Raw genomic sequence first — 6,283 nt, forward strand, 5'->3', positions numbered from 1 at the left:
CAGTTGTGTCTGATTCTTTGTTACTCTATTTGCTGTTTTCTTGGAAAAGATGCTGAAGTGGTTCGCCATTTTTCAGATGAGGAAACTGAGGCAAACAGGGTTAAGTGACTTGCCCAGGGTCACACAACTAGTAAGTGCCTGAGGCTGGATTTGAACTCAGGAAGAGGAATCTTCCTGACTCCACCTATCTGCCCCTGTAAGTCTGTTTGAGAGATACAAAACTAAGTGCTATGTAAGGAGCAATGGAAAAACCAACTAGAAAGATTAGGGAAGACTTCCTGCAGGAATTGACATTGGTTTAGTATTTAAATAACAGACATTGAGTTGAAGAAAAGAAAGACAGTTCAATACAGGCAGAGGGAACAGCCTAAGTCAGTGACATCAAACTCAGATAGAAATGGGGGCCACTAATTGGTACGTAAGGATATCTGTTTAGTACATTGACTTAGAAAACCAGTTATTAACATTACGTTTTATTATATTTTATTTCTTTTGCTAAATATTTCCCAATTATTTTTTTTCTATTCAACATTCATTTATGTTTAAATTTTGAGTTCCAGATTCTCTCCCTCCTTCCAACCCCTATCCCACCTACTGAGAATATAGGATATAGCATAATATCAACATGTGAAATCATGCAAAACATATTTCGATATTTGCCACATCGCAAAAAAAGAAAAAAAAGAAAGTGAGAAATTATACTTCAATTTGCACTCAGAGTTCATCAGTTCGCTCTCTCTGGAGGTAGATAGCATTTTTTCAGCATCAGTCTTTCATAATTTTCTTGGATCATCGTATTGATGAAAGTAGCCAAATATTTCACAGGTTGATTATCATTACAACATTGCTGTTACTATGCATAATGATCTCTCAGTTCTTCTCTTTTCATTTCTCAACAGCTCATATAGGTCTTGCTTTTTTTTGGTTTGTTTTTTGATTTTCTGAAACCACCTCCCTTTTCAGTAGTACTCCATTACAATCATATGCCACAACTGTTCAGCCATATCCCCAAAGGATGAGCATACCTCCAGTTTCCAATTCCTTGCCAGCACAACAAGAGCTACTATGAATATTTATGTACATATAGGTCCTTTTCCTTTTTCTTTAATATAGACTTAGTAGCAGTAGTAGTAGAGTTAAAGAGTATGCATGGTTTTATAGCTCTTTGGGCATAATTCCACATTCTTTTCTAGAATGGTTAGACCAGTTAACTATTCTACTAACAGTTCATTAATATGTCTATTTTCCCTCATCTTCTCCAGCATTTGCAATTTATGATCGGTATGAGACAGTACCTCAGAATTGGTTTAATTTGCTTTTTTTCTAATCAATAGTGATTTAGAGCATTTTTTTTTTCATATGGTTATAGATAGCTTTGATTTCTACTTCTGAAAACTGCTTATTCATGTCCTTTGACCTTATATCAACTGGGGAATGGCTCTTGTTTTTAAGAATTTGACTTAGCTGTCTATATATTTGAGAAATGAGTCCTTTATCAGAGAAACTTGCTGTAAAATATTTTGATATTAATTCATTGTCTATGGTATCTTTAAGCAAAAGGTAGTTTCCAAGATGATCTCATTCAGTTAGGTCTAATTTTGCTTTTGCTTTGTCTAAAATCATGATTGCTACGTTTGCCATCTTCACTTCAGCTAAAGTGTAATAGACTCTCCTCCAGATATTCATTTCAATTTGCTGTGTGTCTTTCTGTCCCAGGTGTGTCTCTTGAACACATCATATTATTGGATTCTCACTTCCAATCCATTCTATGGTTTGCTCATCCCATTCACATTCACAGTTATGATTACTAAATGTTCATTTCTCTCCATCCCATTTCCCTCTGTTTATCCTTTTTACATTTTTATCTGGTCCTTCCTTCAAGCCCTGTCTTATTTCTGACCACTGTCTTCCCTGATCTGCCTTCCTCACTGTGATCCCTCACCATGTCTCTTATCCCCTTGTTTTATTGTTTCTTGAGGTCTTATGGAGTCATTAGCTTCTACTTTCCCAATTATAATTTTAAGGAATTCCCAAATGAAAATTTTAAGGAAAGTTTCAGTGAACTTTTGTACCTCTTTTTCCATTCACCAAATTCTGCTTTTTAAGGAGTTCTTTTCTTCAGTGAATTTTTGTATCTCCTTTTCCATTTGACTTATTCTGCTTTTAAAGGAGTTCTTTTCTTCAGTGAAATTTCTGTGCCTCTTTTACCATTAGAATAATTATGTTTCTTAAGGTGACATTTTCTTCAGTGTTTTTACTGTCTATTTTACTAAGCTATTAATTCTTTTTTCATAATGTTCTTTCATCACTCTCATTCCCCCCACCCCCATTTTTCCTCTACCACTCACTTCTTTCTTTACCTCTTCCAGGAACTCTTGATGGCCTTGAGTCTAATTAGAATTTTTATTTGAGGACCTGGTTGTAATGTTTTTCACATTGCTGTCTTCTTCTAAGTTTTTGTCTTGGTCTCCCCTGCTACCATAGTAGCTTTTTATGGTCAAGTTATTTTTGTTGTTGTTGTTTGCTCATTTTCCAAGCCTACTTCTTCTTTTTGAACTTAATGTTAAATTGGGGCTCTGCTCACCTGGTCGTGGGGAGACACTATCCCAATCTTTCTGCTTTTTCATGCTGCTGTTTTCAGAGCTAGTTCTGGGGGTCTGCAAGTTTTTGGTGTGATCTAGAGTGATCAGTGTGGTCATTGCTTTCCTGGTCTGCACTCTGTTCTTACCCAGGAAGTGTCCTGGCTCCCCTGTATCCCTAAGTGCTAGCACTGGAACTGTGACCAGGGCCCCTGTTCCCTTATGACTAATCACAAGTACTCCTCTCCAACCTGAAACTGTGACCCAAAACTACTTATGGGCAATAGTATTGCCAATCAGCACCAGCTTCACCTAATGCTAGCAAAGGGTCCCTTTCTGATCAGTTGTCAGATCCCCGTACCATCTCTTGTTTGATAGCTCCCAAAGAGGCTGCTGTTGTTGGTAAGGCCACCTCCAAAGCCCACCACTGGTGCTCCTGCTACTCTCCTGGCCTGTGCCTTTCCTATGGAGACCTCTCATGACAACCTCCTACATTGTCTTAGGCTGGAAAAATGTGTCCTTCTGGCTTTTTGCTGTCTCTGCTACTCTGAAAAATGTTTTGAGCTGTTATTTTAAAATTGTTCAGAGGTGATTGGCAGGATAGTTTAACCAAGTCCTGGCCTATACTCCACTATGTTCCCAATTACATTTTTATCTGGTTTGGACCATACTCTAGAATAGTGCAAGATGCATTATTCTTGATACTTCTGATCTACATAAAAGGAAAGTGTGAGAATGTAGTGCAGAAACAGGGGTAAAGGGGTGGATGGAGAGGGGGGAGCTATCCAATTTGGCTGCAGGATAAATTATATATAGGAGAGTAAAATGAAGTTAAGGTTAGTATGAGATGGTGATACTAGGTTGTAGAATGGTAGGCTGTTTGAATTTTATTTGGTAAGATATAGGGACACATTGAATGTTTTTGAGTGGAGGTCTCAACAACAACTTAAGTTTATATAGAGTTTTAGGGTTTGTAAAGGCTTTCACTTACTTTTTCCTACTTTGATATTTACTACAACTTTATGTTTAGATTAGGTGTTACTATTATCACCATTTTACATATAAATAAACTAAGGCTTAGAGAGGTCAAATAATATGTCCATGATCAAATAGCTAGAAAGCATCTAATGTGGGATTTTATCCAACATTTCTCCTGATTCTCCATGACCAATGCTTTGCATATTATACCATACTGCCTCTCATGTCTTTGCGTATGAATTTTTTTTGTCATAGTGAGAAAGTGGAATTTTAAGGTTCAGGATCTTGGAAATGGTGCAATTTGGAGAGTTACTGAGATACAATGCATAGCCATATTAGTATATAATGGAGACTAGTATTCCTAGAATTGATTACAGAATTATGGGGGTGAAGTTATCAAAATTAATTTTAGCATGGGATGAGGTTGAGGGGGCAATTATGAGGTGACTTCTAAAGTAATTCGCCACTTAATAAATATTTATTAAATCAATCAATTGACAAATTATAATGAAAGTGTCATGATCACAGACTGAGGGTTTGAGGCAAAGAGTGATGCATCTTGGCTCTAGATGTGATTTGTCAGTGACTTATGTTGTCTCTTAGAAGAAACTACATAAGTTCTTGCCAAGTATTGTGATGAGGACACTCCTTCCATGAACTCATCAGTAATCCTACACACATCACAGGGTGGTCTTCATGACCATAACAATTTGACATCTGGTAACTAATTTGATAAAAAGCTTGCTTTAGACTCAGGCTGGTGCTTAGATGACAGTCAAATAGTCCATCATGGTATATATCTGTACTCAATGTCATTTGACTTGGCCTGATCTTTTAGGGTTTTGCTTGGCCGGCACAGAATAAGAATGAGGGTCAACTTCAAGCTAGGATTAACCTTTGAAGTTGGACTTTAGTGGAAGATTAAAGCAATACTGTACCTGAACACTCTCTTTTGCATATTAGACTACTGTTTACATGTGTATCTCTCCCCAACAAAATTAGTTCTGTTGCTCACAAAGATTGAATCATGTTCTCTTAAAATTCCTGCCTTGAATTTTGCTTTTGTGCTCCCCTTTCTCTTCTTGGTTACTGATGATGGCACTGTGGACCACTACTGACTCTTCAGTTACTATCTTCTGCTTTAGCAATTCTCTGTAAATTAAAACTCCTCAATGGAAACAACTTGGACCTACTCTTTTCCTGAAGAAGAAAACTCCCACCTAAGGGTCAGACTTTGGGGGACCAATATCAGCACCTAATTACTTAATTTTAAAATGTTAGCCACTAAAAACCAACACAGACATTAAAGAAAAAACCATTAGGTTGGTTGTAAGAATCACCTGTCCATTACATGAGAAGGAAGTGACTGGTGGATGGTGGTGTGGGAACGGTAAGGAGGAAATAATGAGGGGAGTAGCAAGGCAATATATCTAGTTGTTTCCAAAACACTTTTTGCTCATTCTCATGTGTTCCATCAATGGTCCCAGATCTGCTCTGGGTTGGCGGCTTATGCTGATCTTGAAAGAGCTATTGATGCTCTCAGAGAAATTAATGTAGATGGATTCCTTTCTATATTACAACAGTTTGTAGAAAGTGACTTGTCTCACATATAGGACAGAAGTGTATTTTTACATAGCTTATGTAAACCTATAGGCAAAAGCAGAAAGAAGAGAGTAAGGTACAAAAGTCGGCAAAGGGACCTGATGAGGTAAAAGTCATGGCTTTGCTCAAGAGGATAGGTTACATTCTAGATGTAATCACAGGACAAAGGAAATATGGTAGTCCTTCTCTATATAGTATGTATTAGGAAGTGCACTTGGAATTGGGACAAAGGTTTTTGTTGGCAAGATATCAAGAAAGTTATATAAAGATGAGATGGTACCACTGTTTGAAAAGGCTGGTTCCATTTGGGACTTGTATCTTATGATGAATCCTCTGTCAGGACAAAATAGATACATGCCTTCATCACTTCTTATGTCTATATAACACAGATATGAAATCCATACTGGTAAACACTTTGGCATGAGTATTTCTGTTGTTGGATTGATTCTAAAGAATAAAATCAAGGAAATATATCATAAGAATTCAGTAAAATCATAGAAATTTTGATGGATGTTTTCTCTATCATCAACCTGATGATAAAAGGAACTGGGGGTTCTGTTTCCTTGAATATGAAGATCATAAGCCCAGTGAATAGAAAAGGAGTCCAGGGAAATGATCTAACTGTTCAGCAGGCTGACCCTGTAGAAGAATCATATCCAGAGGTTATTGCTAAAGTTAAAATTTTGTTTGTGAGAAATTTGGTCATTGCAGTGGTAGAAGAAATATTTGAGAAGTCCTTCCCTGAATTTGGAAAATTAGAAAGTCTGAAGACCCTGAAAGATTATGGCTGTTCATTTTGAAGACGGAGGAGTAGCAGTTAAGGCCACAGATTACATGAATGGTGGAAGCAACAGAGGGTGAAGTATGTGTAATAGTCTCAGTCAATTCTCTAGAGGAAAAAAAATGAAAAAAAAAAGCTAATCTTCACGATCGACCTTCAGATGTACCAGTTCTGAAGATTATTATTACCCATCTCCTTACTTCATAAGAGACCTCTTATAAGAGGACATAGATGCGTGCGCGTGTGTGTGTGTGTGTGTGTGTGTGTGTGTGTGTGTGTGTGTGTGTGTGTGTGTGTAGGGGGGAGGTAGCTATGGTTATTTCCATATCTTTCTCCTTGCCCC

General features: G+C 37.3%; 1 pseudogene; it reads left to right on the forward strand.

Moving 5' to 3' along the window:
• Window positions 1–5,056: 5,056 nt before the first annotated feature.
• On the forward strand, window positions 5,057–6,020 carry LOC114033119 (annotated as a pseudogene).
• Window positions 6,021–6,283: the final 263 nt, after the last annotated feature.

Source organism: Vombatus ursinus, unplaced genomic scaffold, assembly GCF_900497805.2.
Source record: "Vombatus ursinus unplaced genomic scaffold, bare-nosed wombat genome assembly UNPS02006779.1, whole genome shotgun sequence".
Classification (NCBI taxonomy): Eukaryota; Metazoa; Chordata; class Mammalia; order Diprotodontia; family Vombatidae; genus Vombatus; species Vombatus ursinus.